This window comes from Dama dama, chromosome X, assembly GCF_033118175.1.
Source record: "Dama dama isolate Ldn47 chromosome X, ASM3311817v1, whole genome shotgun sequence".
In the NCBI taxonomy this organism is placed as follows: domain Eukaryota; kingdom Metazoa; phylum Chordata; class Mammalia; order Artiodactyla; family Cervidae; genus Dama; species Dama dama.
In genome coordinates, this window is record NC_083714.1 from 20,644,891 (window position 1) to 20,668,799 (window position 23,909).

Sequence of the window (23,909 nt, forward strand, 5' to 3'; positions counted from 1 at the left end):
ATAGTCATGAGGGTGGTGCCCTCATGAATTGAATTAGTGCTCTTACAAAAGAGACCCCACAGAGCTCCTAGTCCCTTCTACCACGTGACAATACAATGAAGAGTTGAAAATGGCCCTCAACCAATCATGCTGGTATCCTGATCTTAGACTTGTAGCCTCCAGTATTGTGAGAAATAAATTTCTGTTGTTAATAAGCCACCTGGTCCACGGTATTTCATTATAACAACACAAACCAATGAAGACAGTTGTATAGCCAGGATTAGATTACAGATTTATGATTCCCAAGTGAGTTGTTCAGTCGTGTCTGACTCCACGACCCCATGGACTATAGCCTGCCAGGATCCTCTGTCCATGGGGATTCTCCAGGCAAGAATACTGGAGTAGGTTGCTATGCTCTCCTTCAGGAGATCCCCAGCCAGGGATCGAACCTGGGTTTCCCATATTCCAGGCAGATTTTAACCATCTGAGCTACCAGGTTTGACTCCCCAAATTCTCTGTTTTCTGCCATGATTTCTTCCTTCTTCCTTTCCTTTATTTCTTCCTTCTTTCTTTTCTTCCTTCTTTCTTTCCTCTTTTTTTCGTTCCTTCCTTATTTCATGTGCTTTTCGAATTTGTGTAAACTGCAGCATGCCTAAACGGCTGTGCTGTATATGTTAAAATTTCTTTTCTAAATATTGTCATTGTTTCCAATTGTCTAGCTCTGGGTTAAGGCACGTGATCCAAAGTAAATGGAGGAGTAGGAATAATCAGTGTCCCTTGTAGAGCAGAAAAATACATAGATCATTTGATTAATGGGAAAAGCCTCAATATGAGAGAGAACAATAAAACACTGTCCCATTTTTCATTTCTAAGAAACCATCTTTTTCCTAGTCAACATTATTAAGGGATCATTTATTTACAAATTATGTTCTTATTTTCGGGTTATAGTTTGAGGTATATATACATCAGTTCAGTTCAGTTCAGTTCAGTCACTCAGTCATCTCTGACTCTTTGCGACCCCATGAATCACAGCACACCAGGCCTCCCTGTCCATCACCAACTCCTGGAGTTTACTCAAACTCATGTCCATCGAGTCGGTGATGCCATCCAGTCATCTCATCCTCTGTCGTCCCCTTCTCCTCCTGCCCCCAATCCCTCCGAGCATCAGGGTCTTTTCCAATGAGTCAACACTTCACATGAGGTGGCCAAAGTACTGGAGTTTCAGCTTCAGCATCAGTCCTTCCAATGAACACCCAGGACTGATCTCATTTAGGATGGACTGGTTGGATCTCCTTGCAGTCCAAGGGACTCTCAAGAGTCTTCTCAAACACCACAGTTCAAAAGCATCAATTCTTCGGCACTCAGCTTTCTTCACAGTCCAACTCTCACATCCATACATGACCACTGGAAAAACCATAACCTTGACTAGACAGACCTTTGTTGGCAAAGTAATGTCTCTGCTTTTTAATATGCTATCTAGGTTGGTCATAACTTTCCTTCCAAGGAGTAATCGTTTTTTAATTTCATGGCTGCAATCACCATCTGCAGTGATTTTGGAGCCCAAAAAAATAAAGTCTGACAGGGTTTCCACTATTTCCCCATCTATTTGCCATGAAGTGATGGGACCAGATGCCATGATCTTAGTTTTCTGAATGTTGAGCTTTATTCCCAACTTTTTCACTCTCCTCTTTCACTTTCATCAAGAGGTTTTTTAGTTCCTGTTCACTTTCTGCCATAAGGGTGGTGTCATCTGCATATCTGAGGTTATTGATATTTCTCCTAGCAATCTTGATTCCAGCTTGTGCTTCCTCCAGCCCAGTGTTTCTCATGATGTACTCTGCATATAAGTTAAATAAGCAGGGTGACAATATACAGCCTTGACATATTCCTTTCCTTATTTTGAACCAGTCTGCTGTTCCATGTCCAGTTCTAACTGGTGCTTCCTGACCTGCATATAGGTTTCTCAAGAGGCAGGTCAGGTGGTCTGGTACTATGTATATATTAATGCTGCTGCTAAGTTTCTTCAGTTGTGTCCAACTCTTTGCAACATTTGCACAGGCTCCTCTGTCCATGGAATTCTCCAGGCAAGAATACTGGAGTGTTTTGCCATTTCCTTCTCCAGGGGATCTTTCTGACCCAGGAATTGAATCTGGTTCTTCCTCATTATATACTTTCACAATCAAGATATGTAGCATTTCCATAACCACAGATTCTTTGTGCCCCTTCTGAGTCAATACCCTTCTCTGACTCCCAACCCAGGTAATTACTGTTCTTTCTGTGACTGTAGATTAATTTTGGACTTTCCTAGTGTTACATATAAACTGGAATCATGGAATATATATTAACTTTTATCTGGTTCCTTTGCGTGCTAAGTCACTTCAGTCGTGTCCGACACTTTGCGACCCCATGGACTTTGCAACCCGACCAAGCTCTTCTGGCCATGGGATTCTTCAGGCAAGAATACTGGAGTGGGTTGCCATTTCCTCCTCCAGGGGATCCTCCCAATCCAAGTATCGAACCTGTGTCTCTTAAGTCTCCTTCATTGGCAGTCAGGTTCTTTACCACTAGTGCCACCTGGGAAGCCCCTTGGCATAATGTTTTCAAGATCTATTCATATTATTTTGTGTTATCAGTCATTCATTTTTTTAAATCCATAGTATTCTTTGTCATCTAGATCATTTGCCAGTTGGTGGCTATTTGGCTGGTTCACAGATTTTGGCTAGGATGACCATGAACATTCATGTTCAGGTCTTCGTGTGAATATATAGTTCACTACTTTGGGGTAGATTCTTTAAGAGTGGAATTGCTGGGATGTATGGTATTCATTTTGAACTGTGGTGTTGGAGAAGACTCTTGAGAGTCCCTTGGACTGCAAGGAGATCCAACCAGTCCATCCTAAAGGAGATCAGTCCTGAATATTCATTGGAAGGACTGATGCTGAAGCTGAAACTCTAATACTTTGGCCACCTGATAAGAAGAACTGACTCATTTGAAAAGACCCTGATGTTGGGAAAGATTGAAGGCAGGAGGAAAAGGGGATGACAGAGGATGGCATGGTTGGATGGCATCACCGACTCAATGGACATGAGTTTGAGTAAGCTACAAGAGCTGGTGATGTACAGGGAAGTCTGGCGTGCTGTAGTCCATGGGGTCACAGAGAGTCGGACATGACTGAGTGACTGAACTGAACTGAACTTATGGTATTCATTTGACTTTTAAGGAGCTGTCAAACTGTTTTCAAAAGTGGTTGTATTATTTTATGCTCCACCATCAACATGGGAGTTCCAGTTGATCCACATTCTTCAATACTTGATATTGCCATCTTTTTTTTTTTTTTTAATCTAGCTGTTTTCAGGAGTTTTTCTTCTATCACTGAGGTGTAAGGTCATATGTCAGAGAAGGCAATGACACCCCCTCAAGTACTCTTGCCTGGAAAATCCCATGGACGGAGGAGCCTGGTAGGCTTCAGTCCATGGGGTCGCTAAGAGTTGGACACGGCTGAGCAACTTCACTTTCATTTTTCACTTTCATGCATTGGAGAAGGAAATGGCAACTCACTCCAGTATTCTTGCCTGGAGGATCCCAAGGGACCGGGGAGCCTGGTGGGCTGTCATCTATGGGGTCACACAGAGTTGGACACGACTGAAGTGACTTAGCAGCAGCAGGGTCATATGTGCTAGATACAGGCAGGCCTTTTGTCAGATATAAGTACTGTGTTTTAGAGCTTATCTTTTCAATATTATAAGTGTTTTTGAAAAGTTTTCCATCTTGATGAAGTCTGGTTTATCAAGTTATCTTTCAAAATTCACACATTTTGGATCCTGTTTAAGAAAACTGTTCTTATCCTAATAAGATTTTCTCTTTTGTTTTCATCCAGTTTTATAATTTGAGCCTTTATATTAAGGTCTAGTATACATTTGTGATAACTTTAGCATATGGTGTTAGGTAATCATTAAAGTTATTTTATTTCCACATGGATAGCCAATTGTTTCAGCACCATTTATTAAAAAGACTTTCATTTCCCTATTGATTTACTTTGGCACCTTTGTCAAAAATGAATTGACCATAAATGTGCTGGACTCTGTAGTCTATTCCATTTATCTATATTTCTATTTTTATGCCAATATCATTATTGTAACTTTTAGTAAATGTTGAAATTAGGTAGTGTAAGTCTTCCAACTTTGCTTTTGATTCATCTCTTCTTTATTCCCTTTTCTATTTCCAGGCTTCATTTGGAATAACTAACTTACTTAGGATTCTATTAATCTCCACATTTAGCTTATTAACTAACCTTCTGTGTTTTACTTTTTTAGTCCTTGCTCTAAGTTTTACAATATACACCTTTTCCTTATCATTGTCTAACTTCAAACAATAGTATATTACTGGGAGGGGAGTTCAGGATGTGAGACACATGTACACCCATGGCTGATCCATGTCAATGTATGGCAAAAACCACTACAATATTGTAAAGTAATTAGCCTACAATTAAGATAAACAAATTAATTTTAAAAAAATAGCATATTACTTCATGTCAAATATAAAAGCCTTTCGAAAGTAGAGGAAGCAATCCCTCTTCCTTTGTACTAATGTGCTATAGCTGTCACACATCTCATTTCTATATTTGTGATAAACCTCTCAATTATTAATTTTTATTTTGAAGGAACTATCTCTTAAGGAAGTTAAAAATAAAAAAGAAATGTCTCTCATATTTACTCACATACTTCTTTTTTATGCTTTTCATTTTCTTCTGTATATCTATGCTTTCATCTGGCAATATTTTCCTTCTGTGTGTAAAACTTCCTTTAGTATATCTTATACTACCAGTCCACTGAGACCAAATTTTCCTCACTTCTGTTTTTATTTCACATTTGAACTATATTTTCATGATTCTTGGGCTTCCCTTGTGGCTCAGCTGGTAAAGAATCTGCCTGCAATGCGGGAGATCTGGGTTTGATCCCTGGGTTGGGAAGATGCCCTGAAGATGGGAAAGGTTACCCACTCCAGTATTCTGGCCTGGAGAATTCCGTGGACTCTATAGTCCATGGAGTTGCAAAGAGTCACACATGACTGAGTGACCTTCACTTTTCATTGTATATAAAATTTTAGATAGCTTTTTTTTCCCCCCTCATAGCATTTAAAAGGTATGATTCTATTGTCTTGCAGAGTTTCTAAAAGGAAGCATGTTCAAAGTTTGATCATTTTTCTCTGTATGAAACATGCTTCTTGCTTCTGGTTGATTATAAGATTTTCTCTTTAACACTGGTTTTCAGCAATTTGACCATGATGTACGTTTGACTGGTTTTCTTTATGTTTAATCTTCTTGGTAGCTGCTTATTTATCTTGGTAGATTTGTGAAGCAACCCCACCTCCAAGGAGCGGCTGCTGTGGGGCACAGGAGGGCTGAGAGGAGCTACTCCACGTTCAAGGTCAGGAGGGGCGCCCATGAGAAGATACTCCTCCGCCAAGGTAAGAAGCAGTGGCTGCGCTTTGCTGGAACAGCCGTGAAGAGATACCCCACGTCCGAGGTAAGAGAAACCCAAGTAAGATGGTAGGTGTTGCCAGAGGGCATCAGAGGGCAGACACACTAAAACCATAATCACAGAAAACTAGCCAGTCTGATCACAGGACCACAGTCTTGCCTAAGTCAATGAAACTAAGCCATGCCGCATGGGGACACCCAAGACAGACGGGTCATGGCGGAGAGGTCTGACAAAATGTGATCCACTGGAGAAGGGAATGGCAAACCCCTTCAGTATTCTTGCCTTGAGAACACCATGAACAGTATGAAAAGGCAAAATGATAGGATACTGAAAGAGGAACTCCTCTGGTCGATAGGTGTAAAATATGCTACTGGAGATCAGTGGAGAAATAACTCCAGAGAGAGTGAAGGGATGGAGCCAAAGCAGAAACAATACCCAGTTGTGGATGGGACTAGTGATAGAAGCAAGGTCCGATGCTGTAAAGAGCAATATTGCATAGGAACCTGGAATGCTAGGTCCATGAATCAAGGCAAATTGGAAGTGGTCAAACAGGAGATGGCAACAGTGAATCTCGACATTCTAGGAATCAGTGAACTAAAATGGACTGGAATGGGTGAATTTAACTCAGATGACCCTTATATCTACTACTGTGGGCAGGAATCCCTTAGAAGAAATGGAGTAGTCATCATGGTCAACAAAAGATTCTGAAATGCAGTATTTGGATGCAATCTCAAAAACGACAGAATGATCTCTCTTCGTTTCCAAGGCAAACCATTCAATATCATGGTAATCCTAGCCTATGCCCCAACCAGTAATGCTGAAGAAGCTGAAGTTGAATGGTTCTATGAAGATCTACAAGACCTTTTAGAACTAACATTCAAAAAAGATGTCCTTTTCATTATAGGGGACTGGAATGCAAAAGTAGGAAGTCAAGAAACACCTGGAGTAACAGGCACATTTGGCCTTGAAGTATGGAATGAAGCAGGGCACAGGCTAACAGAGTTCTGCCAAGAGAACACACTGGTCATAGCAAACACCCTCTTCCAAGAACACAAGAGAAGACTCTACACATGGACATCACCAGATGGTCAACACCGAAATCAGATTGATTATATTCTTTGCAGCCAAAGATGAAGAAGCTCTATACAGTCAGCAAAAACAAGACCAGGAGCTGACTGTGGCTCACATCATGAAACCCTTATTGCCAAATTCACACTTAAACTGAAGAAAGTAGAGAAAACCACTAGACCATTCAGGTATGACCTAAATCAAATCCCTTATGACTATACAGTGGAAGTGAGAAATAGATTTAAGGGACTAGATCTGATAGACAGAGAGCCTGATGAACTATGGATGGATGTTCGTGACATTGTACAGGAGACAGGGATCAAGACCATCCCCGTGGAAAATAAATGCAAAAGAGCAAAATGGCTGTCTGAGGAGGCCTTACAAATAGCTGTGAAAAGAAGAGAAGCAAAAAGAAAAGGAGAAAAGGAAAGATATTCCCACTTGAATGCAGAGTTCCATAGAATAGCAAGGAGAGATAAGAAAGCCTTCCTCAGCGATCAATGCAAAGAAAGAGAGGAAAACAACAGAATGGGAAAGACTGGAGATCTCTTCAAGAAAATTAGAGACATCAAGGGAAAATTTCAGGCAAAAATGGGTTCGATAAAGGACAGAAATGATATGGACCTAACAGAAACAGAAGATATTAAGAAGAGGTGGCAAGAATACACAGAAGAACTCTACAAAAAAGATCTTCACGACCCAGATAATCACAATGGTATGATTACTCACCTAGAGCCAGACATCCTGGAAAGTGAAGTCAAATGGGCCTTAGAAAGCATCACTACAAACAAAGCTAGTGGAGGTGATGGAATTTTAGTTGAGCTATTTCAAATCCTGAAAGATGATGCTGTGAAAGTGCTGCACTCAATATGCCAGCAAATTTGGAAAGCTCGGCAGTGGCCATAGGACTGGAAAAGGTCAGTTTCCATTTCAATCCCAAAGACAGGCAATGTCCAAATATGTTTAAGCTACTGCACAATTGCATTCATCTCACACACTAGTAAAGTAAGGCTCAAAATTCTCCAAGCCAGGCTTCAGAAGTACATGAACCGTGAACTTCCAGATGTTCAAGCTGGTTTTAGAAAAAGCAGAGGCACTAGAGATCAAATTGCCAATATCCGCTGGATCATCGAAAAAGCAATAGAGTTCCAGGAAAACATCTATTTCTGCTTTATTGACTACGCCAAAGCCTCCGACTTTGTGGATCTCAATGAACTGTGGAAAATTCTTCAAGAGATAGGAATACCAGACCACCTGACCTGCCTCTTGAGAAACCTATATGCAGGTTAGGAAGCACCAGTTAGAACTGGACATGGAACAACAGACTGGTTCAAAATAAGGAAAGGAGTATGTCAAGGCTGTATATTGTCACCCTGCTTATTAAACTTATATGCAGAGTACATCATGAGAAACACTGGGCTGGAGGAAGCACAAGCTGGAATCAAGATTGCCGAAGAAATATCAATAACCTCACATATGCAGATGACACCACCAGTATGGCAGAGAGTGAAGAGGAACTAAAAAGCCTCTTGATGAAAGTGGAAGAGGAGAGTGAAAAAGTTGGCTTAAAGCTTAACATTCAGAAAACTAAGATCATGACATCTGGTCCCATCACCTCATGGGAAATAGATGGGGAGACAGTGGAAACAGTGTCAGATTTTATTTTGGGGGGCTCCAAAATCACTGCAGATGGTGATTGCAGCCATGAAATTAAAAGACACTTATTCCTTGGAAGGAAAGTTATGACCAACCTAGATAGCATATTAAAAAGCAGAGACATTACTTTGCCAACAAAAGTCTGTCTAGTCAAGGCTATGGTTTTTCCAGTGGTCGCGTATGGATGTGAGAGGTGGACTGTGAAGAAAGCTGAGTGCCGAAAAATTGATGCTTTTGAACTGTGGTGTTGGAGAAGACTCTTGAGAGTCCCTTGGACTGCAAGGAGATCCAACCAGTCCATCCTAAAGGAGATCAGTCCTGGGTGTTCATTGGAAGGACTGATGCTGAAGCTGAAACTCCAGTACTTTGGCCACCTCATGTGAAGTGTTGACTCATTGGAAAAGACCCTGATGCTCGGAGGGATTGGGGGCAGGAGGAGAAGGGGACGACAGAGGATGAGATGGCTGGATGGCATCACCAACTTGATGAGCATGAGTTTGCGTAAACTCCGGGAGCTGGTGATAGACAGGGAGGCCTGGCATGCTGCGATTCATGGGGTCGCAAAGAGTCGGACACGACTGAGTGACTGAAATGTACTGAACTGAACTGATTTCTCAAAAATTTGGGAAAACTTCAGCCATTATTCCTTCAAATATATTTCTACCCCACTGTTTCTGGCAATCTAATTATGTGTCTTTTAGAATATTTGATACTGTGTCATTTTTCACTAATGTTGCCTTACCTTGTCGGTCTTTTCTCTTACTGTGTTTGCTGTTGTATAATGTACTGTTAGGTCTTCAAGTTCATAGATATATTTTTCTCCAGTGTCTAATTTGCTGTTAATCTTATTTAGTAAAGTATTAATTTCCAATACTGAATTTTCATTGGTAGATTTTTTCTTTTTATTATTTGCTGTTCTCTCACATTTTTCTTTGAATCTTTAGACATATTAATTATATAACAAGCATTTCAGTTATTTACAGTAACTTTGTTCCTTTCTATGCTTGTTCTATAGCTTTGTTGTGGTGAGGGGTAGCCTTTATACTGGGACTAATTTAGCCCCGCTGCTAAGGCATAATCCTTCAGGGTCTATACTGAATTCTCTAAATAGTCAATGAAGTATCTTCATTCTGGCTTTTGGGGAGTCAAATGATCCCTTGACCTGCATGATCTTTGGGGTGGTGTGACTTACAGATTCTGTAATCGTTTTTTTCCTCAGAAAATCATACTTTGATAGACAGAAGGGCCTTTCATTTTATACGTATACAAATGGACTTTCAGTCACTCATGCAGATTTTTGGATTTATTTTTCTGTATAGCTCCCTTTTTTTCAGTATTCTGCCCCTCAAATTCTAGTTGTCTCAGCCTCTTAAAACTCATATATCACTTTACTTAACTCAGCAAGAACACAGACCTCTGTTTGAGTTTATCCCCCCTGCTCTGTGGTTCAGAAATTTTCTCCAGACAGAAATTCAGGTACCTGTAAGCCTCAACTATGTCCTTTTTTCTTTTATCAAAGTTTATAATCCTTTGTTGCCCACTGTCCAGTAACTGAAAACAGACATTTCATATATTTGACACAGTTTTCTATTTTTTTTTTATGTAGCTGGAACTTAATTTTATACACTTTTATTTTCTTATGGACAAAAGTAGAAACTGGCACCATCTTTTGGAGGGAGAAAAGAAATGCCCCAATATAGAAAATATATAGTGGTTTTAAAAAAATATCTTCTGGAAATTGATAGAGTAGGAAACTCCAAGATTCCATCTCACCACAAAAGCAGCTAATGCGCCAGCAAAAATTATCAGATTAACTTTTACAGAACCCTAGACTCTAGTTAAAACTTTACAACAATCAAGAGAAGGTATGATGAAGCAAGAGTAACGTAGCATTTTAGATTGATTACCTACCAGCCACCAATCTTTATGCTGGGAGTGGCCATGAGGTAATGGTGAAGGTTGCTAGTGTCAGAGTGAGCAATATGGACCTTATTCTTAAGGAACTGTGTGTCCATTTGGAACTGCCTGATCTTTCATGAGAAGCAAGTACATGAACTTGTCGGTATTTTGCCTGATGATGAATGTTCCTAGAGCAGGGTTGGCTTCCTGGTGGCATCTTCCAAAAGCATGTAAAAGCACAAGTTTTAGCCATAGCACACTGTGACAAGGAGCAACAGCTGAAACAAGGATTAGGCATACCAGAAAACTTGGGAAGGAAGAGATGAGGAAAGAATACATGAAGGGAACTAAAGGATTCTATAAGTTCCCATATATACCAGGGATTCAAAAAGACCATATTCATGACCAGGACTGCCCACACACTCAGAAAAGTCCCAAGAAAACCTAAACTTCACTTGAAGCTGACCTAAAGACTTCATGCAAGCAGGGAGTGAAATCTAAGGCAAAGTAGTAAATGGCCTAGATAAGCATTGAAAAAGAGTTCTAATATAAATCCAATTTGAAAAGACTGGGAGATTCTTCCTTCCTCCTTTCTTTCTTTCTTTTTTCTCTAGGTATTTCTTTTAACTGTCAGAACAATGGCTCACCACTTAACTAATGAAGAACAGACTTCAGTGATCACATGTGACAAAGAACACAGATTTTACAAAACAGTTTTAAAAAGTTACTAAACAAGAAAACAAGAACAAACCAGAAGAAACTGCAAAACAAACCCCAGGTAAGGGGAGAATGTGATTTCTATAGTCGCCACTTTATAATATTTAAAAAGTTCAATTTTCAACAAAAATAATGGGGCCTACAAAGAAATTAGAAAGTATGGCACATTCACATGAAAAGAAAAGAAATAAAAAGCTGTCAAGGGAAAAGCCCTGGACATATTAGAAAAAATTAAATCAACTGATTTAAATATAACCAAATAGCTAAAAGAAATTGTGGACAAAGAACAAAAACAAAACAGGAGAATGAAGTCTTCCCAAATAGAGTATCAAATATGGAGACAGAAGATATTAAACATAACCAAATAGAAATTCTGGAGCTGAAAGGTAAAATAGCCAAAATTAAACTTCACTATAGGGGTTAAACAGCAGATTTGAACAGGCTGAAGCAAGAATTAGCAAGCTTGAGGATAAGATCATTGAGATTATTCGTTGAGCAGAAAGGAAAAAAAAGAAGAAAAATGAACATATCCTAAGAGAATTGTGAAACACCATCATGTACATGAACATCCACATGATGGAGTCCCAAAGGGACAGGAGAGAAAGAAAGGGACAGAAAGAATATTTGAAGAAATAATGGCTAAAAACCTACCAGATTTGGGGGAAGGGTATATGGCTGTATAGGAAAACTGTTAGCTTACTTCCTCTACAGACACACCAAATCTACACCTGCCTATAGAGCAATTCCTCCTGAAGAAGACTGGAGGGCTGATTGACCAGCTACTATACACAGAATGTATAGAAATGGGTAGAAAAGACAGAGACACGATATCCATAGGAACCCCACTCTTGACTCAGCAACCTGCAGTAAGAAGGGGTTGCTGAGGGACCTGAATGCATTCACCCACCATGGGACACAGTGAAGAAATAGCAGTTTAAAGGACAGCTAGACTCTAAGGGAAGAAAATCTATTTACTAACCCTAGAACTTCTGTCAAAGAGCAGGCAACTGCCGAAGCCCTCCCTGTGGTCAGAAGCGCAGCGAGGGCCACTGAATCCTTGGGGGGCTCCCCTCAGCCCAGGACCACTCCAGTTTCAGCCCCAGCCATTCAGCCAAGGAAGCCTTGGGTGCAGCACTGTCCAGGGACTGTCTCTAGCCCGGGCCCACTTCAGCCCCAACAGTCCCTTCAGGGTGGCTTAGGCAGCAGCACCCACCAAGGACTTGCATCTGCCCTGGCTGATCCAACTTCAGCCACCTGGCCCACCTGTTCCATTCACCTTTAACATCTCTATAACCAAGGGAATCAGTGCTTAATTAGTATTGTTAATGGTGAGGCATCATGGGATCAATAGTAGGGTACAATTTTTAAAATTCATATTTACCTGATGCCTCAACATCTCCATCATCTGTGAACACCTTGTGCAGGCTAGGTGCACCAGTGTGATACACTGGTCTTTGTCACAGTTCACCAGTCTTGCCCTCCCCTGACTGTGACCTAATGGCATTCAAGAAATTCTCCTCATATCTCTTATTTGTGTGCTCCACACTGACCCTCAATAAAGGCACTTGCTCATGGGTCTTCACTCTCTTGGCCTCCCATTTGCCTGGTTGAGCCTGCTTCCTTGGAGCTCCTCTCATACGGCCACCTGAATGGCGTCCCGTGCCTCTCTCCTTTAGGAGTTGTGAGTATAATAAATCTCTTTCACTTTCATCTACCTCTCCATGGTGTTATTCTGTGTCTGCCTCTGACTGTTCATCAACAATTCTCATTTTATGTAGCAAAAGCAAAAATAAACAAGAAACAGACCAGTTCTTAGAAAGACACAAGTTCCAGCAACTCACTCAAGAAAACAGCAGATGCTGCTGCAACCTGCATCTACTAGTAATAGAATGATCTATATGCTATAACAAGGGTTTAAAGAAAGTGCTTGAGGGCACTTACAAGAGAATAATTAATCTCAGCTGAGAGAAATGGGGTGAATTTGATAATACGGAGCTGAGGTGAGCTACAGTGAAGAAAATGAATTTTGTTAGGTGGGAAATGTCTTTCAGGTAGTGGGAATAGTCATGAGTAAGGATGTGGAGTGGCATCTGGGACCTTAGTTCCCAGACCAGGGATGGAACCTGCGCATTGGAAGACAGATTCTTAACCACTGGACCACCAGGGAAGCCCTTGTTATTAAACTTTGACAGCAGTGTCGCTGGAGTTTTGGGTGCTCCAATTGGAGAAGAGATTTTTTTAAAAAAAAACTACACTGAGACTAGTTAATTAAGGGATGTAAATACTGTTTTCAAAATCTAATCTGAATGATACAGTTAACAAACCATATTGGCAGGGGTCGGGGAGCACTCAGGGAATGAAGTGATATAATTTGTATTTGTAGACAACTTGGGCTTCCCTGATAGCTCAGTTGGTAAAGAATCCACCTGCAACGCAGGAGACCCCTGTTTGGTTCCTGGGTCGGGAAGATTCCCTGGAGAAGGGAAAGGCCACCCACTCCAGTATTCTGGCCTGGAGAATTCCATGGACTATATAGTCCATGGGGTCACAAAGAGTCGGACATGACTGAGTGACTTTCACTTTCACTCTTCACTTTCCCTCTGTATGTGGTGTAGAGGATGGATTGAAGGGGTTAAGACCTATTAAGAAATAATCACTTAGTACTTGACAAAAGACAATGGCAGTAGGAATAAAAACGATCATTTTCTTTTTTTTCTGGTTTTACCTCATAAAATGATGCTTGACAAATTGCCTTCTCTGAGGATGAAACTATCTCTATGCCATCTACAGTGATTACACCCAATGAGTCTGGCCTTCTGTATTACAAGTATCTGGAGGAAGTTTCATTCCTGTCTACTCAGAGTTTAGTTTATAAGAAACAGCAAAATAGAATGGAGATCCATTCATATATTGTTATTTTCAGCTTCAAGACCTCAACTATGGTCTTTTTGTACATGACTAAAAGATTAAAAATAAGAGCCCTATGAATACCTTGCAGATAGTCTGTATTTTATACCAATAGTTTAATATAAAGCTTGCCAAATAATAGTGATATAGTAATTATTTTTTCTTAATGAATGATTAACAATCATAAACTTATCTACTGACTGTAGATGATTTATAATTACAGTAACTTGTAGGTCACAGATTTTCTGGAGCAGTTATTAGTACAAGTGAGGCAGCCAAAGTTGAAAACAACTTTGACAGTTTTGCTCAAGATTCCTGTATATCTGAGCCTTCCTTCTTATTTATATTCTTTGTCAATTATACTTCTCAGCCCAGAATCAGAGTGGGGACAATTCTTTCTCCCCTATTGGGAACAAAAGACCTACAGCTCAGTTCAGTCACTCAGTCGTGTCCGATTCTTTGCAAGCCCATGGACTGCAGCACGCCAGGCCTTCCTGTCCATCACCAACTCCTAGAGTTGACTCAAACTCATGTCCATCGAGTCGATGATGCCATTCAACCATTTCATTCTCTGTCGTCCCCTTTTACTCTTGCCCTCAATCCTTCTCAGCATCAGGATCTTTCAAATGAGTCAGTTCTTGACATCAGGTGGCCAAAGTATTGAAGTTTCAGCTTCAGCATCAGTCCTTCCAATGAGTATTCAGGACTGATTTCCTTTAGGATGGACTGGTTAGATCTCCTTTCTGTCCAAGGGACTCTCAAGAGTCTTCTCCAACACCACAGTTCAAAAGCATCATTTTTTTGGTGCTCAGCTTTCTTCACAGTCCAACTCTCACATCCATACATGACCACTGGAAAAACCATAGCCTTGACCAGACAGACGGTTGTTGACAAAGTAATGTTTCTGCTTTTTAATATGCTGTCTAGGTTGGTCATAACTTTTCTTCCAAGGAGTAAGTGTCTTTTGATTTCATGGCTGCAGTCACCATCTGCAGTGATTTTGGAGCCCCCAAAAATAAAGTCTGCCACTGTTTCCACTGTTTCCCCATCTATTTGCCATGAAGTGATGGGACCAGATGCCATAATCTTAGTTTTCTGAATGCTGAGTTTTAAGCCAACTTTTTCACTCTCCTCTTCTACTTTGATCAAGAGGCTCCTTAGTTCTTTGCTTTCTGCCATAAGGGTGGTGGCAAGGAACAACAGACTGGTTCCAAATAGGAAAAGGAATACATCAAGGCTGTATATTGTCACCCTGCTTATTTAACTTATATGCAGAGTACATGATGAGAAACGCTGGGCTGGAGGAAGCACAAGGTGGAATCAAGATTGCTGGGAGAAATATCAATAACCTCAGATATGCAATGACACCACCCTTAAAGGGCCTACAAGTGCATCTAAAACTAGTCAAAATTTGTAAATTAATTAATGTGGTACAAGTATTTGATCTCTACTAGGCAAACAAACGTCTTCCCACGTGGTACTAATGGTAAAGAATCCACCAGCCAAAGCAGGAGACATAAAGAGATGCAAGTTTGTTTGTTTGTTCATTTATTTTTATTAGTTGGAGGCTAATTACTTTACAATATTGTAGTGGTTTTTGCCATACATTGACATGAATCAGCCATGGATTTACATGTGTTCCCCATCCTGAACCCCCCTCCCACCTCCCTCCCCATCCCATCCCTCTGGGTCATCCCAGTGCACCAGCCCTGAGCACTTGTCTCATGCATCCAACCTGGACTAGTGATCTGTTTCACACTTGATAATATACATGTTTTGATGCCATTCTCTCAGATCATCCCACCCTCGCCTTCTCCCATAGAGTCCAAAAGTCTGTTCTGTACTTCTGTGTCTCTTTTTCTGTCTTGCATATAGGGTTATCATTACCATCTTTCTAAATTCCATATATATGCGTTAGTATACTGTATTGGTGTTTATCTTTCTGGCTTACTTCACTGTGTATAGTGGGCTCCAGTTTCATCCATCTCATTAGAACTGATTCAAATGTATTCTTTTTAATGGCTGAGTAATATTCCATTGCGTTTATGTACCACAGCTTTCTTATCCATTCATCTGCTGATGGGTATCTAGGTTGCTTCCATGTCCTGGCTATTATAAACAGTGCTGTGATGAACATTGGGGTACACGTGAAGAGACGCAAGTTTGATCCCTGGGTCAGGAAGATCTCCTGGAGGAGTATATGACAACACACTCCAGTATTCTTGCCTGGAGATTCCCTTGAATAGAGGAGCCTGGCAGGCTACAGCCCATAGGGTCACAAAGACACAACTGAAGCAACTTCATACACCCACATATAGGCGATCAAACAAATGCCTTAAATCACCAGAATTACCCATTTAAGCCCAATAGAACTCAATGATGATAAATTGAATTGAGTCAATAAATATCAAGAAAGAAAAACATGCAACTACCTAGAGTTTTCTTGGGCAATCATTGTTGTTTTGTTGGTTGTTTTAGTTGCTTTTTATGACCTGCAAACTCTAAAAATGATTGTTAGTGGAGAAATAAATAGGACATTGTAAGTACTATTTGTAAGTGTTCATTTTCCTTTAGCCTTACATTTAACAATTCTTTTGATTGAAATCAACTGAAGATAAGAAAGTGAATGCCTCTACTTTGGCCCTGAATAAATCTTATTGCTCTTTAATGCATAGAAATTATGTCCTTTGTAATACCCTCTCCAAGCAGCTCAAAATAAAAACAGACTTTGATTGGTATATATGGTGAAGATTTGTGTTTGGAGCTGTGTGGAAGAAACAATTATATAAAGAAGAGGAAGATGAGCATTCAAGAGGTATCTACCGGTGACATTTAAGTGATAGCAAAGTTATTTCTGAAACAACAGGATATGGGGATGTGTTTCAGATTTGCAGAATAGAATGAAAAATCTTGTGAAAATTCTTACTCTTGCATTTCCAGAAAGAAGTGCCAGAATTAATTAACTCAATGAAGAGTTCGCTCTTCTGAATACTAAGACTTCTCATTTTCTCCTGTTCTAGCTGACAGACTTCACACTTTTACTCAACTGGTGTGTTAATAAATAATGTACTGTGTGGTCTTATTTTCATAAGACTTTTCACTGACATACTGATATGAATTTTCATTATTCTTTTTATTATGCTACCTGAACACACCTTTGATTCTTTTCCTTGAGTTCAAGTTGACAAGAAAGACTTCAACTGACTGAATGTAGACTCCCAGAAAAACCTTTGCTAATAAGATTGTGAAAATAAATTTAATATTAATGGATAATTGGAGGGGAGAGGGAGTGAGGCTGCCTGATAGATGAAAAATGAGAGGAACTCAGAGAGAAAGCAAGACAGAGATAGAAAACTCAGAGAGAAAGAGAGTCAGAGACAGAAAGGGAGTGAGAGAGAGGGGAGAAAGACAGAAAGAAGGAAGAAGGAAGAAAGCAAGGGAAGAAGAAAGGGAGGGAGGGAGAGTGAGAGAAAGGGAGAAAGAAAAAGAGAAAAGTGAAAGAAAAAAACTGTCAAGGGGAGAAGGCATTGACTATGGGACTTCAGGGCTTTGTCTGCCTTTGGCAGGAGAATCTAGTAGTCAATGGGGAAAATTTCTTCACAGGAGGCAAATTGCTTGTGGATTCTGAAAATTACACAGTACTTATAAAACATTGAACATATCCCTGGTGACAAGTACTTAAGTAGGCAATTTGGTACTTCTTAGGGAAAGTTTTGCATTACATAAATTTGTGTTTCAGAGCCTTCTCCCATTCTGGGTACAGGCTGAATAGACGAGTGGGAGGTGGCATAGCTTTTATATCAATCATTATGCAAATATGCCTTTGGCTCTGCCTCAGGTTTAAAATATTCTCATGTCTGGAAAAACAATCATAGTTGGGGAACTAATGTTTTGCGTAAATAAATGCTCTTCCTCTCAAATCAACTTGCATTCTTCATTAATGATACGCTTTATTTGAAAGTCAAAAGAGACAAAATGGGCAAGCAGTGATTTAAATGACAGATTTTATGGATATTCCCTTTAATATCAGAGGTAGAAGAAACCTGAGTCCTACTGAGGTACAGAGCTTGAGGCAACTTCTCTAGAAGCTCACAGAAAATTAGTGACAGAGATGAAACTAGAGCCCAGATCGTACTGCTCCCAGGCCATGGCTTTATACAAGAGCTGCCTCTGTGAAACTGCAAAGGAAAGGAGGCCTTTAATGGCTCTCATTCAAACTGTAGGCATTCTCTCTCTCCTATTTACCTGTCTCCCTTCCCTAATACAGCGCCCTCACCACCTGCCCCTAGATCTGCCACGTCCTAAGCAAAAACATACCTCTTTTGTGATACCTGACTGACCATTCTCCAGCCCATGCTGATTACAGATTTATACCTCTAGCTCTCAGCACAACACTCAAGTTTTAATTTTTTTGTGTGTTTATGTCCTTAATCACATAGTACTTTGGAATTATTCTTGATTATTTCAGAAAGATTGTTTTGTCCCTTCAATTTAATTGCGAGCTCTTTAAGGACAGGGGCCAGGTTTCCTGCTTGCTTAATAATAGCTCCCAACCCCAAACCACCCACGCACAACCTTCCGCAGTCAGACAATTGATATATCTTGTTGTTAAAACTAGAGTTTTTAGTGAATCACACGCATTTTCAAATGTGTTTTTAAAATGTGCTGTTTTCTTCTTTGTATATTTCTCTATTTTCCAAATTCTGTGCAATGACTCTGCATTACCTTTTAAGTAGAAAATTATACACCATTGAAAAACTTGAGAGGCCAACATTTTTTTTTATTACTTCTTTCCTCAGAGCTTCAGCTCATACCTTTTTTCTGATGCCTCCTAAAGCTATTAAATTCTCTCTGAACTTTTTATCCAAGCGGTACGCATCTTACTGCTCATGACCTATAGGTCTCTCTTCAAGCTCTGTGTCTTTTATCTGTCCACTGTAGTGTTTATTCAGTCAGCCAACAAACATTTATTAGGCACTAGTAAGTGCCAGGGACAGTTTTAGGTCTTGGGTAGACACTGAAGCAAAACAGATAAGGTTATTCAGTGAAGCTTACTGGTTAAAAATGCACAACAAACAAACAAATGAATAAATCTGTAATTTCTAATTAAGAAAAGTAAATTACAGATGCAGAGTTAGAGTTGAGATTCAGATTGAGAGCTAGAAGGGATATGAATGAATTTCACACCTTTCTATTTTCTATTTCTATTTTAAGGTCCAGAGAAGATAAGTTAGTTTCCCAACATTAGGCAACTGAACCTGTACTTGTAAGGAGGCTTTGACTCTCAGACTAGTGCTATTTTACGTGTACATCACCCTGTTGCCCTTCCATTTAGATGGCAGCTTATCATCTCAAACATGACATTTCATAACACATATTATTCAAGACACAAGATGTTCCAGGATCTTTCTTAGGCTCTAGGGATACAGTGGTGAAAACATGATCAACATCAAAAACAACAAATGCAATCACTCCGATCATAGAACTTATCCTGGAGAGTTTTAATCTTGACAGAGATGTGTCTATTTTATTAAATCTTTCAGAAAACTATCTTTTGATTTTGCTTATTTTCTCATTTTGTAACCACTTTTAGATTAAATTATTTTCTTCTATTTCATATTTATTATTTCTTTTTTCCCAGTTTTTTGAGTTGACTCTTTTGTACTTTTCCATCTTATTAGTTTGGCTACTAATTTAATGTTTATCCTTAAAATTCCAAATAGGAAAAGAAGATTTTAAGAATATACATTTTCTTTTATGTGTCATTTTAACTTCATCTCCAATATGAATGTGGTGTTTTTATTATTGTTCAGTTTTGTTTTCTTATTTCTATTATGACTTCTTCTTTGAGCCATAAATTATATAGAAATTTTTTGTTTTTCATTTTCTGAGTATATGGAGGCTACTCTTGTTTTATTGATTTCTAACTTTATCACATAGTCATCAGTAGAAGTGGCCTATATATTCTATTTTTAGACTTACTTTGTGGCCTGTACATGGTCAATATCTGTGTTATGTGAATGTGTAATATCTAAACAACGGGAGCAGATATATCATCTTCAGATAAAGCTTGTTAATAGTGCTTTTCATTTTTTAATATCCTATTTGTCTTTTGTCTGTGTAATCTTATCAATCTCTGAGGCAAAAATCTGTGCTAAAATCTCCTCGTATAATTAGAGACACGTTCATTTTCCTTTTTAATTCTATTTTCTTCTGTCTTTTAAGCCTAAATGACTACAGCAGCCTGTTGCTTCTTGTATTTTGCCTTTTCTAATATAACCTCTAATTCCCTAAAACGAAAATTTGAGCACATTGTTCTTCTGCACAGAACATTAATGGCACATTTGTCAGTCCATCAATCTTGAATACCTTTTCATGATTTCCCTATTTGAGATCTATCCTATGTCCCCACTCCTATTTCCACCAATTCCTTATCATGAACTTTATTCATGAATTCTTTTTCTTTTACATAAATCTCATTTATACTTCCATACTGGTCGCAAAACTAAGAATATTCTCCCTACTTTCCTCTACTTATCTAATTCCTACCTATTACTTAAGGACATTTCCTCCATAAAGCCTTCATATTCACCAGAACTTATACTCATCACTCTTTTCTTAGACTGTCAGAGAACTCTGATTCTAGTGGGCATTTGATAGTTTGGGGTTTTTAAGTAGACTGGAAAATCTTTGAGTGAGAAGCTGAATCTTATAACATTACAAAGATAACATATAGTAGGAATTTAATCCATTTATGCTGCTGAAGATTTTTATTGATATTGATTTGCTAAGTTAAATGTAACTCAAGACTGAAGACAAAATATGTTAAAGACCTGGTGGCTTAGTTTGGCCTAATGATGAAGAAAATCCTGTAAATCTTATTTTCAAGGAATTAAAATTCCTTCTTTTTGTTGATGTGTTAATTCCTATTTTTGAAACCAATAAAATAAAAGGTTTTACCCTTCTAATAAAAGAAACTGAAAAGAGAATAGAAAGACAATCGTACTTACTAACCTGTAAGTGAAACACATTTATGTATGTCAGATATGACATTTTTATCTATAATTCCTAGTTATATTTGACCTACATCCAAACCAAGAATAAAATGCTAAGAAATAACAGTATTTCCACCTTTCTTTTTATGAAAAAAGATCAAATAAATTTAGGAGAAATTTTCAAAAGGTTAGTTGCTGGTTCAATTTGTTTCCTGACAGTTTATTACATGCTTCAGTACACAGGATGTTTTCTGCAGAGTGATCGCTAATCAATGTCTTATTAAGAAATGGTATTTCTTGTAAATCACAGAAAGAGCATCTGTCTCAATACCCTGATTTCTTTTCCCATGGTTTGATTTTGGGCAGTTCAATTATATCACACAGAATTTCATCCATAAAAAGACCACATGAGGGCTATGACATTATCTGAGAGTAGATCATCCACAAAAAAAAGGTACTTGCAATTTCTTAAAAGATTCTAGTTGGTATAAGTATGGCTTAATTTTTTTTTATAATAACCTCTTTTTTTATAATCAACTCTTCTTATTGAACTTGGAACCCTTAGGAAATGAGGTCTCAAGTTCAACATGAACACTAGGCAATTCTTACTTGTCTATTTTCCCCAAGAATTGAATGCTGTTGTTTTTTTTTTTTTTCCCTTGGAGGTGAGTGGTTGCTTATTTTTCACTCCACTTATTCTATATGAAGGCCTTTCCGTAAAGTAATGCTCCTGGGCTTTCTCCTCACCAGAGGAAGAATGACTTAACTGATTGGAGAGCCTGGGAGAATAAACTGTGCAAGCATGATTAAACCCTTCTTCTCTTCCTCTCTCAGCACTGAAGCTACTGTCCAGCTGAGAACATGTGTTTTCATGTCATCTCCATATCATGAGGTAAAAGGTATCCACCTGCATAATGAGGCCTGAGGTTAATCAGATATACTGCTGACTTCAGAGCTCATGCTCTTAATCATTTATTTGTACTGTTCATCAACTCTTGACATTATCTTAGGTTAAGTAGATTGCTCAAAGTCACAAAGAGGTGTAGGATTGAAATTTGAATTCTAACATAGGTCTTTTTAACTCTAAAGATGACTTTTTGAAAAGCACTGTACTACATTTGTCCAGATTAATGTTAAACTCAGATAATGGAGAGGTGTACTTCTGACTGTCATAGAATAACAAAGACCAAATTTACCCTTCCTCCTGAAACAAAAATAAAATAGACAAAATGTATGAAATAGTAGAGTTCAAGACACTGGCCATCAAGCAATGAAGGAAAGTAATCCAAGACAGAAGGGAAAACAAATCAACTGAGCACTGTGAATTCCAAATTATCTGTTTGAGTTTCCAGACTGCTATGGTGAGCAGGATAATTCAAGTAGAGCACCCTTGGTATCCCTGAGGTAAGGAAATGGAGCTGAGAGTCCAGGGAGAACAAGGTGACCAGGAGTTCACAGGACAGAGTGCCACAGGAAAGAGAGTTGCACAGAATGAGAACCCTAGAGATCTTTAGAGAATATCCCTATGGTATTTGACTGAGAATTAATAAGCACATGTGTATGAAAAAAGTCACCTGAGGCCAGAGGGAAAATATACTCAAAAAGGATCAGAAACGAGTGGCCCAAGGGTCGCGGCCGTGCGCTCCGCCCACGGCCGCGACCCCACTATGGCGGCTCCCAGGCGGCCCACCGCGTCATGGTCGCCCGCCGGGGTCCCCCGTGGCTGCCACCCCCGCCTAAGCCATAGCCCCCACCTTCCCTCCGGCTTCGTTCTGGGCGCCGCCTCCCCGCTGCCTCCCTTCCCGCTGCGGTCATGTAGGAAATTGTAGATCGTGTGAAGATGGGACTCTTGATATTTGTACACAATCTGCTGCTAGCCCTCTGCCTTTTTCTGGTACTGGGATTTTTGTATTATTCTGCATGGAAGCTACATTTACTCCAGTGGGAGGACTCCAATGTAGAAACAGAGGCTTCCAAGAGGCTCAGTGATCAAGAGTTTATATGTCCCTCATATGTGGAGCTTAGAGGGCACTACCAAGCTTGAAAAATAAATGTCTTTGGCATTAAAAAAAAAAAAAAAAAAAAGGAAAAAAGTGGCCCATTCTCATACAGAATTAGTGATAATGCCTATTCTCACCAACCAGACGAACCAGACAGAAAAACTACATAATTCTTGTGGTAGTGGCTGGAGAACTTAGGACGTCTTGCCTCATTCAGTTCAGTTCAGTCGCTCAGTCGTGTCCGACTCTTTGTGAGCCCATGGACTGCAGCACTCCAGGCTTCCCTGTCCATCACCAATTCCCAGAGCTTATTCAAACTCATGTCCATTGAGTCGGTGATGCCATCCAACCATCTCATCCTCTGTCGTCCCCTTCTCTTCCTGCCCTCAATCTTTCCCAGCAGCAGGGTCTTTTCAAATGAGTCAGTTCTTCTCATCAGGTGGCCAAAGTACTGGAGTTTCAGCTTCAGCATCAGTCCTTCCAATGAATATTCAGGACTGATTTACTTTAGGATGGACTGGTTGGATCTCCTTGCAGTCCAAGGGACTCTCAAGAGTCTTCTCCAACACCACCGTTCAAAAGCATCAATTCTTCTGTGCTCAGCCTTCTTTATAGTCCAACTGTCACATCCATACATGGCCACTGGAAAAACCATAGCCTTGACTAGACGGACCTTTGTTGGCAAAGTAATGTCTCTGCTTTTTAATATGCTGTCTAGGTTGGTCATAAATTTCCTTCCAAGGAGTAAGAGTCTTTTAATTTCATGGGTGCAATCATCATCTGCAGTGATTTTGGATTCCAAATAGCTGTGAAAACAAGGAAAGCAAAAAGCAAAGGAGAAAATGAAAGATATACCCATTTGAATGCAAAGTTCCAAAGAATAGCAAGGAGAGATAAGAAAGCCTTCCTCAGTGATCAATGCAAAGAAAGAGAGGAAAACAACAGAATGGGAAAGACTAGAGATCTCTTCAAGAAAATTAGAGATACCAAGGGAACATTTCATGCAAAGATGGGCTCCATAAAGGACAGAAATGGTATGCACCTAACAGAAACAGAAGATATTAAGAAGAGGTGGCAAGAATACACAGAAGAACTCTACAAAAAAGATCTTCACGATCCAGATAATTACGATGGTGTGATCACTCACCTAGAGCCAGACATCCTGGAATGTGAAGTCAAGTGGGCCTTAGGAAGCATCACTATGAACA

General features: G+C 39.5%; 1 pseudogene; it reads right to left on the minus strand.

Moving 5' to 3' along the window:
• Positions 1-22,516, minus strand: part of LOC133052562 (pyridoxal kinase-like) — a 61,680-nt pseudogene extending 39,164 nt beyond the window's left edge.
• Between the last annotated feature and the right edge of the window lie 1,393 nt (positions 22,517-23,909).